We start from the raw sequence: 12,029 nt of genomic DNA, 5'->3' as shown, positions 1-12,029 counted from the left end.
AGCATTTGTAACACAATCTGACTATTTGAAGTGAGTTGTGTCATGTGTGGATAAAGGTGGATGCTTTGTATGTTATGAGTATAAAGAATAAAGGTTTTCCACAACTGCAGCTGTGTTTCAAGTCCATTTCCAGCAGAGGGCAGCAGGTCTGTATCTATGGGTCCGTGTGCTTGAGGATCAGCCTGTGCCTGCAGTTTCACCTCCTACATGGCTGTTTCAGTCCTCTGCTCAGACTCCGTTTCAGACATCAGAATGAATCAATAGCAGCACTCATTTACTTGTTGCTCTTGTATAAGGCAGGGATTGTGGCTTGTGAGTTTTTACCTCACTATTGCAAAAGAGATTTTAATTTAAATGAGTTTGTGTTGCCCTTTAAGGAGTTTAACTTTAAAACATCTTCTTTAAATATTTTTACACATATTCTTTTTGGTGAAATATGACATTCATAATTAGCAATTAATCTACTTCATTTAAAAAAAAAAAAGAAATACTTTTATTTTACGTTAAAAATATACTTCCTGTCTAGTCACTTCCTGTTAGTGTTCCTGGTTTTGTGGCTGTTTCCTAATTCTAAGAATGCAGAGAACGGACTTGCCTTTTTGTGGAGACCGGTCTTGCCAAGTGTCTTCGGAAGAACGAACTCGGGAAACTGCGAGAACATCTTCCTGATGGTCACATGACCTTCATGCATTTTTAACCGAAAATTGTGTAAACATTACAGCGTTCGTACAACGATTTATTGTCTTTTCCCTTTTCAAAATATGCACTATGCATAAAGACTTTACAAATATATGTTGCACAATATAAATGTCATGTTAGGCGTGATCAAAACAATAACAAAAACGGGAACAAAAGATAGCCCTGCTGAAAAATCCAGCTTAAACCAGCCTAGGCTGGTTGGCTGGTTTTAGCTGGTCGACCAGGCTGGTTTTAGATGGGTTTTGGCCACTTCCAGGCTGGTTTCCAGCCATTTCCAGCCTGGTTTTAGCTGGTCAGGCTGGGAGATGACCAGCTAAAACCAGCTTGACCAGCCTAGCCAAGCTGGGAGTCCAGCCAAAACCAGCTATATCCAGCTTTATCCAGGCTGGTCAAGCTGGTTTTAGCTGCATTTGGCTGGTCATTTTCCAGCCTGACCAGCTAAGACCAGGCTGGAAATGGCTGGAAACCAGCCTGGAAATGGCCACAACCCCTCTAAAACCAGCCTGGTCAACCAGCTAAAACCAGCCAACCAGCCTAGGCTGGTTTAAGCTGGATTTTTCAGCAGGGAGCGGATTCAAGTGCAGATTTTAATATATTAAAGTGCAAAGTAACAAATAAACAACAAAACAAGAAACTAAGACAGATAAACATGAACTAGACTATAGCAGGATACAAGGCGAGATCAGGAACAACAACTAGGAAAAACAGACTTACTGGGTACAAGAAAGACAGACTACGCGATGACAAACAGTGGTTGAATGACTAAATATATAGTCCTGGTAATCACGGAGAATGGAGACAGCTGTGGTTGTAAATCAGTGTAGATGACAGACCGGGTGTGTGCGCGAAAGAATGTATGGAAATGTAGTTCTTTCCTGGGACGCTGTAGTGCCTACTGAGTCCTGGTGCACTACAGCGCCCTCAGGTGGTCCCTGACGGATGTGATAATAAATAAAACAGATTTTAATACGAACTTCAGCAAATAAACACTCTTAATGTGTTTATTCCTTTATTAAATTTCCATGGTAATGTTTATATTCATCGTCTCATTCAGGGAAACTCCTGACTGATAATTAAGTCATATCGCTGAACTTTAATAACAAATCTTAATAAAATCCTGCACTTCCCACCTCTAGTCGCTATGACTTCTGGGACTTCTAGAGCGAGTTCGGTGCTCAAGTCTGCATCGGTACGTCCTCGATATCAAGAACACATCCGGGAAGTTTCATGCATCCTCTGTTCTTGCCAACCCAAGCTCAATCTAAAAACGTAGTCCCGCGGACGTTTCTGGAGACAGCGGAATACGTCCCGGGAGGTACGTATGGCTGCATTTATTTTTTTCAAGCCAACGCTACGGGGAGGTGTGACGCTGTTCCCTTTCGCGCTTGCCGGCCGACCGCTTACCTCCGTGTGGAGGGCTTTCCCGCTGCAACCCGTTTGTCCACTCAGCTCATCGTGTACGTCGGCAGACTTGAGATGCAGAGAGGAGTTGACCACCACGATCTTTTTCGGGTCCAGGGAAGAGCGGTTCCAGAAATCAAGACAAAAACAGAATCCAAAAAATAAAGTGAACGAGTTTCATAAAAGGGTGAGAATGTGGTAAAATCCGAAAACGCGGTAAAAAAAAAAAAATCAGGGCTTTTCTTTTTTTGAACGGCTTTTGTAAGTTGTTGGTCGGGTTTAGGGAAGTGAGCAGGCGGGCGGGTCAATCTGTAAAATTGGTTGGGTTTAGGGAAGGAGGAGGGCGGGTCAGCCGATTGGCCGGTCACGCAGTCAGTCATCCGGTCAGTAGGACAGCGGCATCTGGTGGGTTCACGCGAAAACATCCCGGGCGCGAACTGCACTCGCGGATTCGCAAAAACAAAAACTGCAGCCGTACGTACCTCCCGGGACGTATTCCGCGGTCTCCAGAAACGTCCACGGGACTATGTTTTCAGAATGAGCCTGGGTTGGTTCTTGCAGGCTTGAGTATTGGAAATGATTTGGCAGCTGATGATGACGTTACACGAGGACGCAAGATCGCTGAAGAACGCATACTGAGAAACAGCCTGTGTCAAATCAAATCAGGCCTTTATTTGTCACATACACTTTCGTATAGTGAAATTGCAAAACGGGAGCAAAGCATGTCCAGTATATTAGTGACATCAATGTGACAGTAACAGTATGGCTATTGTGGCTTACCTAATTGGATGACTGACTCCATCTTTGCAAGGTGTTTTTTTTCTCAGTTAGCTTGTGCTGCGACATCCGGTAAAGTTGGATAACTTAGAGGCTGAGACTCTCTGTTCCTCTGACAACTGTTGTTGCGAGTTTAAAAGGTTGCAGTATTGTTACGGTTGTTCTTGAGCGACATAGTCTTTTGGAGCTCGACAACAGAGCAGTACCAGACTTGGAACTAGAAACTGCTAAAGCCACTGGCTCTCGTTGTTCGTACAAGTGTTGCAGCATGTCAGAGGTGCTGTTCCATCTGGTTTCCACCTTTACCTATTGTTACGTGCCAGCACGTATTGGTTATTTATGTTTGTATTATTATGTGTCTCTTTTTATCACTCCAGGGGCCTGTTTCAGTAAGGAGGTTCAAACAACTCGGAGTTTAAACTTGAACTCTGAGTTGATTTACCGAGAAATTAAAAACTCTTGAGTTTTCGGTTTCAGAATAGCGGATCTGAGCTGGGTCAATCAACTTTGAGTAGACCAAGCGCGCACACCGTGACTATAAAAAGGCATTATCAATGGAGCGCAGATATTACGAGTGACCATGGCAACATCTTAAAAAAAGAGATCAGCATTTCTTTTTTTTTTTTTACATACGCAAATATGAGCGTATATATTTTAAAAGAAGCAACCATCTGTGAAACAGAGACAGTTAGCATGGGAAAACAGCTGCTCAAGTTAATGCGTAATTTTTAATTTTAAGTATTTAAACATTTAAGTACAATAAAACATGTAATGTGTGACGTTTATACTTTTTTTTCTAAACTTTTATATACTTTTATCAATATTGTTAGATTTAACAGTGCACTTGTGTGTCTGCCTTTTCATTGATCAAGTGATAGAGGTTGATATAACATTAAGAAGGTAAGCAGTAATAAAATAATTTTTAGACAGAATAAAAATCCCATTAATCTAGTAACAGTACATGTCGAAGGTTAAGCTAATTATTTATGAAAAAAAGGACAAGCCTTGTACGTGACTTTGTTCTGTGTGACAAAAATGTAGGCAATAGCTGTGTTTCCATCAAAATATAGGCTGTTACATAAATTTGTGCAAAACTGGAATAACGGCTACAAATAAAGTAGCGTTTTTATCCAAAGAGTCGAAGAGAACACAATCGTCACTTCCTGATTAACTTGCGCCAAATATCAACAGTAAAAATCGAATTTACTGCGGTAGAAGAAGCTGCGTCAATGATTTTTTATTTAATATTTGCGCCTCAGAAGACAATTGACACACAATGAACAAGTGGGGGCGTTTGAAGCCAGACGTGGAGACACGCTCCAGACGCTCGGAGGTAATTAAAAATATACACCGATACTGAAACAGTTCAGGCATTTTAGAATGACTAAAACAACACTGAAGATGTTCTACAGTGTACTCAGTCTGCTGGTTTGTCCATTCACACACATTGAACAAACCTTTTTTTAATGTACATACTGTAATTTGTTAAGTGCACTTCGTAGTTTATGCGCATCTTATCAAATAAAAGTTAAACCTACTCAGTTATGCACATATTTTATTATGCGTATTTTCAAAAGTGATGTGAATCATGACGTTTCCATCAATCGTTTTTATGGGCATCTCCAAAATGAGCTCTAAAATAGGTGTGTGGAGACGTAAGGCTAATGCGAGAAATACCGCTTCATCTTTAAAAAAGGGGAGGAGACCGACAGAAATTCTGAGTTTAGAGAATAAAACCTGCTTCTGACCAGGTTAGATTCACAGAGTAAGTTACCACGGTAACTGACTCTGAGTTAAAGTGACCTCTCTTTCAGAAACAGGCTTGACTTACCCTGATTTCTTGAGTTTAACAAACCTGCCATTTTGAAACGGAAAACCCAGAGTTTCTCTCAATTCAGGGTTAAAATACTCTGAGTTTTCACCTAACCTCCTTTCTGAAACAGGCCCCAGTTCACTTCCTTGTTTTTGCTTACTGCTGTTCCTGATTGGCTGGTTCACATCCACTTGATGCAACCCATCCTGACACTGCTTTATGCTGATTGGTTCCTCTGTGACAACTCTGTTCCAGTTTCAGCCAATTAGATTACTCCAGCTCCCTATATATTTTTTTGTCTGCCAGCAGTTTGTCAGTCTTTATTGGCTCACCTTGTTACTGGTTTCTGTGCTTTTTGCTCGCTTGATTGAACCTGTGTTTATATCCCCATTTTGTTCAGTGTTGTTGTGATATATTGTCCGTCTTATCCTTTATTTACACTGTGTTGTCATTTTGGTTTAGTCACTGTCTGTTCTTACCTGTGTAATCATTCATTCCCTTTCCTCATGTTTCCCTACAGAGGTTTGGTAGAAAGACTGGTAGGTAAGTAGGTCACGTGACGTACATTTCAGCACTGTAGGAGTTCAACTGTCTAGAGATACACTAGGGAAGGGGGTGAGCGCCAACCCGTGTATTTTTGGTTAAGTGGATAGTTAGTGTAGTTTAGGTAAGACGTCTTGGACGTTGAAGATTTATTTTTCACATTATTATTGTTTATTAGACTAGATTAGCGGGGATTTGATCCCTGCTGAAAAATCCAGCTTAAACCTAGGCTGGTTGGCTGGTTTTAGCTGGTCAACCAGGCTGGTTTTGGAGGGGTTTTGGCCACTTCCAGGCTGGTTTCCAGCCATTTCCAGCCTGGTTTTAGCTGGTCAGGCTGGGAGATGACCAGCTAAAACCAGCTTGACCAGCCTAGCCAAGCTGGGAGTCCAGCCAAAACCAGCTATATCCAGCTTAAACCAGGCCAAGCTGGATTTGGCTGGTAATTTTCCAGCCTGACCAGCTAAGACCAGGCTGGAAATAGCTGGAAACCAGCCTGGAAATGGCCAAAACCCCTCTAAACCAGCCTGGTCGACCAGCTAAAACCAGCCTAGGCTGGTTTAAGCTGGATTTTTTTAAGCAGGGATATCAGTGAGACTGTTTGGTTTTGATTGTTTCTTTGCTTTAGCGCCACCCATAGCCAGTCTTTCTAATTTATGTTTTAGTTGTGAATTGTAAATAGCTCACTCACTGCTTCACTTATCACCACTTGTAATAAATCACTTTATTTGCACAGCAATTCTTGTATGTGCTCATTACTTTGAGTACAACTTTCTTTGAGTGTTTGTTTGAACAAAATCCTTGATCAAGTGTGCAACCCCACTTCCCTAGACTGCCCAGGGGTTGTAACACCTATCAAGGCCTGCGGTCCCACTTTACATTAAGTGTCCTTAACTACTATGTACTTGCATCAAAAAATAAATACAATGTACTTACTGTGTTTATAATGTATTTGAGAACACTTGTGGTGCTTTTGAGTTGGGATAGAGGTTGGGTTATGGACAGGTTTGGTGGTATGGGTAGGTTTAAGGGTGGGTTAAGGTGAAAGGGTGAATTACAAAAGTTAACTAGATTCTTAAAGTTTGAGAACAAACTTTGAGGCTGGCTTGTGAAAGCCTGATGGTAATAGTTTATTTAGTTTAAACAGTTTTAAAAAGTATGAAAAGATAGATAGAATTCTTCTCTATGATGTTCTGATACTGAGATATAGCTGCTGTTATATTGTTGCTAGGTTAGTCTGTTTTGTTGCTATGGAGTGGATTGACAGCTTAGACTGATGATGAATCAAAGCTTCTTGCCAGTATGAACAGTTAAAAGCAACACCCATGTCTATATCACACTGCAGCATGACGATATCAATCTGAACCTCTATAATGGCAGTCTATGGGACCGTTGCTAGGGTGCCGTATCTGGTTGTTAGGGGTGTGGCTAGAAAGTTAAAAGCTCATCAGTTATTGGTAGTTTGGTAGTCTGAGTTAAATGAGCCCAGTTAGAAGTTTGTGCGACAGTCTGATGTAGAGTTATGAGCTTACAAAGTTTGACCCCATGTAACGTCAATGAGAGTCTTTTGCAGTGGAAGTCTATGGGACAGTTTCTAGGGTCCCAAAAGTGGTTGCTAGGGTGTGGCCAGAAAGTAAAAAGCTCATCAGGTATTGGCAGTTAGGTAGTCTGAGTTAAATAAGCTCAGTTAGAAGCCTGTAGGACAGTCTGATGCAGAGTTATAAGGTCACAAAGTTTGGTCCAATGTTAAGTCAATGGGATTTTTCAGACGGTCCCGGGACGTTTTTCAGAAAACCAAAAGTCGGATCAGTCGGAAAAGATATAGCAACCCGAGTCAGACCAGTTTGGAGGTCTAGTGTGAGTTTGGTGGTCATAGCTTGAAAGCTCTAGGAGGAGATAGAGTTTAATTTTTAGTCTCAGAAGAAAAATAGGATAACAATAGTCTGGCTTGCTACACAAGCCAGCCTAATTACATACATGTATTTAATCAAGCATAAACAGTAAATACATGTATTTACACAATAAGTACATTGTAACAAACTATTAATTCCTATGTAAGTACATATTAGTTAAGGGCACTTAATATAAAGTGGGACCAGGCCTGCATTTCTTCAAGTTTGTCCTTTGCGTTGCAGCTTGATCTAAACAACACCAAAATCGTTCTGGCTTTGTGGTGAATTTCACTGATTTAATGGGGTTTGATCTAGGGTCTATTGATTATAAGTGTGTGCAAAGGCGTGGGATGTATCGTAGGTTAAGCAGTTGAGTGCTCAACATCATGTCGAATGCATTATCAGCAGAGATGGGGGACTCGAGTCACATGACTTGACTCGAGTCAGTCTTAAGTCACAACATTGAGGAATTTAGACTTGCTTGACAAATATCCAAAAAAGACTTGACTTTGACTTGGCTGTCATGACTTGAGACTTGACTTGGACTTGAGTTAAATGACTCGAAAAAAAAAAAGTATTTGTTAAATACACAACCGTTTGTTATGTATTATGCATTTGAAAACAAAACCGGAAGTTCTACGTCACGCATGCGCAGTATTACCTGGATCTGGGCTGGATCATTTGGTTCAGATGGACTGCTTTAAATGATTCATTTGAACGATTCATTTTCTATTTGGCCATCAAAATGCTGTGATGATGAGACTGGAAGGCGCTCCGCCAAAGTAGCCTGTTTTACGATTTTAAAGATTACAAACAAGACGGCTAATCAAAGTTTATACTATTTAGTCTGAATCAGTGCTTGCCACACTTGAGCATACTTCAGTATATTATGTGATGTGGGTAAATGACGTGTTTCAATCCGGCTACTACCGCAAGTATATTTCAAACCTGTATTAAGCACTGAGAGTATTGTATTTGTATGCTAATGTTTAACGTTTACGTTTTTGACATGTTAGGGGTTAAATTTAATCAAAAACGGTTGCGTTAAAACAGTCTGTTGAACGCTATATTCCAGTTTTTTTCCTCGCATGCAGATCTTAAACGTTTTAAAAACAATTTATCGGGGGGAAAATAATGACGAATTAAGTTAGGCAAAACAAGAAACCATTTCAGACCATGGATCTCAAAAATCTGTAACGTATGTGTGAAATGGACTATATAAATTATCTGGAATCTGAAGGTTCAAAATTGCCTTTAGAGTTCATTCTTATAGGAAGATGGCATTTACTTTTACTACCCTGCTGAAAAATCTAGCCTAAACCAGCCTAGGCTGGTTGGCTGGTTTTAGAGGGGTTTTGGCCACTTCCAGGCTGGTTTTCAGTCATTTCCTGGTCTTAGCTGGTTAGGCTTGGAGATGAGCAGCTAAAACCAGCTTGACCAGCCTGGCAGGCTGGGAGCCCAGCCAAAACCAGCTATGTCCAGCTTAAACCAGGCTGGTCAAGCTGGTTTTAGCTTGATTTGGCTGGTCATTTTCCAGCCTGACCAGCTAAGACCAGGCTGGAAATGGCTGGAAACCAGCCTGGAAGTGGCCAAAACCCCTCTAAAACCAGCCTGGTCGACCAGCTAAAACCAGCCTACCAGCCTAGGCTGGTTTAAGCTGGATTTTTTAGCAGGGAAGAAAAAACTATCATTTTGATTCAATAATTTTTTCCCCGCAAAAATGTACCTGTGCACTTTAAGATTGGTTTTGGGATTTAGGGTCTCGTTTAATTAATATTAATATAATTAGCCATCTGATTCACTAGTGATGAAAGTGTCATTTCAAATGACAGTTTATATACTGTATATATATAGTGTGTGTGTGTGTGTGTGTGTATTTATAATTAGATTGACTTGAAAGTGACTTGCTAGACCAAGCTACGACTTAACATTATGTGACTTGAAATAAGCAGTGACTTAACTTGACTTGCTTGAGACTTGAAAGTTATTATGATTTGAGACTTGCACATGTGTGACTTAAGCCTGGTTTATACTTCTGCGTCAGGTGACCGGCGTAACCCATGGCGCATGCTGTGCATTTATACTTCTGCGCGCTGTCTCTGTTGGTCTGCAATAACACTTCCGAAACGCTAGTGGGCAGTGAGGTGTAAATGTTACTCTGTGTCGAGTTTCTTCGCTGCTGTTTTGCTTTTCCTGAACACTTCCTGGATGTACAAGTGGCTCAGACTCGCTTATTTTGAGGCAGGAACCGGCGGACGAGCAGCAACTGTAACCATGAGGTAAACACAGAACAAAACTTTCCATCCGGAGCTCCTTCACGGGACTCCACACTTGTAAACAATCGCTACATTGGGCTCACGCCATTCGCGCGGCTCTCGGTCCCGCCCCGACTCGTAAGCGATACCAAGCCGACCAATCACAGAGCTTGTGCTACGCGTTGTTGCGACGTGTAGTTAAATTTTTTGAGAGGTGCACGTCAGCGACGCCAACGGCCATGGCGAAGGGCTTTGCGTCAGTGCCGTAGCATACGCCGGTGTTTGACGCAGAAGTATAAATCAGCCTTAACTGCCACCTCTGATTATCAGTTACCGAACACAGAACTTTGGAGGTCATTCCCCTTACTCAGACATGAGCAGAGCTTTAGCCTCCATGAGATGCTGTGCAGCGTGTTAGGTAAAACCTTACAACACCCAATACAACATTTGCCATCTTTGCTTTTGGTGCAATATAGTGTCAAGTTACACCAAGGTATCCGTCCATTATGAACAGAGGACCAAGTATCTGCTGTAGGTACCTCATAGTCTTCTCCTTGGTGCTGTTGTACTTTTCAGTGACCATCGTTTTAAGCACCTTGCTGGATAGGAGAACATAGCTTGGATCAGGCTTGTTCACAAAGGCCCTGCAACCATATCCTCCACAGTGGTGAAGGGCTGCAGATCCTTCACCACCATGTCTACAAGAGCCTTGTCCAATTCCTTTGCTTAAAAAAAAAAAAAGAGAAATACAACAGTAAAATACATTTAAAAGATTTAGCCGGAAATAGGCAACACATACACACACTTATATATAAGTTATATATTATGATACCATAATAACCACCAAACTTGTTGAATATTGGGGGAAGCCGTGACGTTAATTCAACATACAGATCATGATAAAAAATGTCAACGTTGACTTGTACAAGGATTTCTGTAACTTTTTTCAACCATTTATCATTCAACGTTGCCCTGCTGAAAAAAAAACAGCTAAAACCAGCCTAAGCTGGTTGGCTTGCCTTAGCTGGTAGTAGTTGGTTTTAGCTCTTCTTCCAGCCTGGCCAGGCTGGTCAAGCTGGTCTCTCAATCTGACTAGACTGGTTTTAGCTGGTTTCCCAGCCTGGTCAAGCTGTTTTTAGCTGCTCTCCTAACCTGGCCAGGCTGGTCAAGGTGGTCTCTCAGTCTGACCAGGCTAGTTTTAGCTGGTCTCCCAGCCTGGTCAAGTTGGTTTTGGCTGGTCTCCCTGCCTGACCAGCTAAAACCAGCTAAGACCACTCAGCCTGACCAGCTAAGACCAGCCTGACCAGCTAAAACCAGGCAGCTAAAACAAGCCTGACAAGTTAAAAAAAACCTGACCAACTAAGACCAGCTAAAAAGTGGCCAAAACTCCTCTAAAACCAGCCTTACCCACTAAAACCAGCTAAGACCAACCTGACCAACTAAGACCAGCTTGACCAGCTAAGACCAACCTGACCAACTAAGATCAGCTAAAAAGTGACCAAAACCCTTCTAAATCCAGCCTGAACAGCTAAAACTAACTACGACTAGCTAAGACCAAGCGGACAAACTAAGACCAGCTAAAAAGTGGCCAAAACCCCTCTAAAAACAGCCTGACCAGCTAAGACTAGCTAAGACCAACCTGACCAATTAAAACCAGCTAAAAAGTGGCCAAATCCCCTCTAAAACCAGCTAAGACCAGCTACAACCAGCTAAGACCAACCTGGCCAACTAAGACCAGCTAAAAAGTGACCAAAACCCCTCTAAATCCAGCCTGAACAGCTAAAACTAACTACGACTAGCTAAGACCAAGCGGACAAACTAAGACCAACTAAAAAGTGGCCAAAACCCCTCTAAAACCAGCCTGACCAGCTAAGACTAGCTAAGACCAACCTGACCAATTAAGACCAGCTAAAAAGTGGCCAAAACCCCTCTAAAACCAGCCTGACAGCTAAAACCAGCTTGACCAGCTAAAACCAGCTAAGACCAACCTGACCAACTAAAAAGTAGCCAAAACCCCTCTAAAACCAGCCTGACCAGCTAATACCAGCCTGACCAGCTAAAACCAGGCAGCTAAGACCAGCCTGACAAGCTAAAAAAAAAAAAAACCTGAAAAACTAAGACAAGCTAAAAAGTGGCCAAAACTCCACTAAAACCAGCCTTACCCACTAAAACCAGCTAAGATCAACCTGACCAACTATGACCAGCTAAGACCAACCTGACCAACTAAGACCAGCTAGAAAGTAACCAAAACCCCTCTAAAACTAGCTAAGACAAGCTACAACCAGCTAAGACCAACCTGGTCAACTAAGATCAGCTAAAAAGTGACCAAAACCCCTCTAAATCCAGCCTGACCAGCTAAAACTAGCTACGACTAGCTAAGACCAAGCGGACCAACTAAGACCAGCTAAAAAGTGGCCAAAACCCCTCTAAAACCAGCCTGACCAGCTAAGACTAGCTAAGACCAACCTGACCAATTAAGACCAGCTAAAAAGTGGCCAAAACCCCTCTAAAACCAGCCTGATCAGCTAAAACCAGCTTGACCAGCTAAGACCAACCTAACCAACTAAAAAGTAGCCAAAACCCTTCTAAAACCAGCCTGACCAGCTAAGACCAGCCTGACCAGCTAAAACCAGGCAGCTAAGACCAGCCTGA

The sequence above is a fragment of the Danio rerio genome, chromosome 4 (assembly GCF_052040795.2).
Source record: "Danio rerio strain M-AB ecotype USA chromosome 4, GRCz13ab, whole genome shotgun sequence".
NCBI lineage: Eukaryota > Metazoa > Chordata > Actinopteri > Cypriniformes > Danionidae > Danio > Danio rerio.
Note: the sequence above shows the minus strand (reverse complement) of the source record.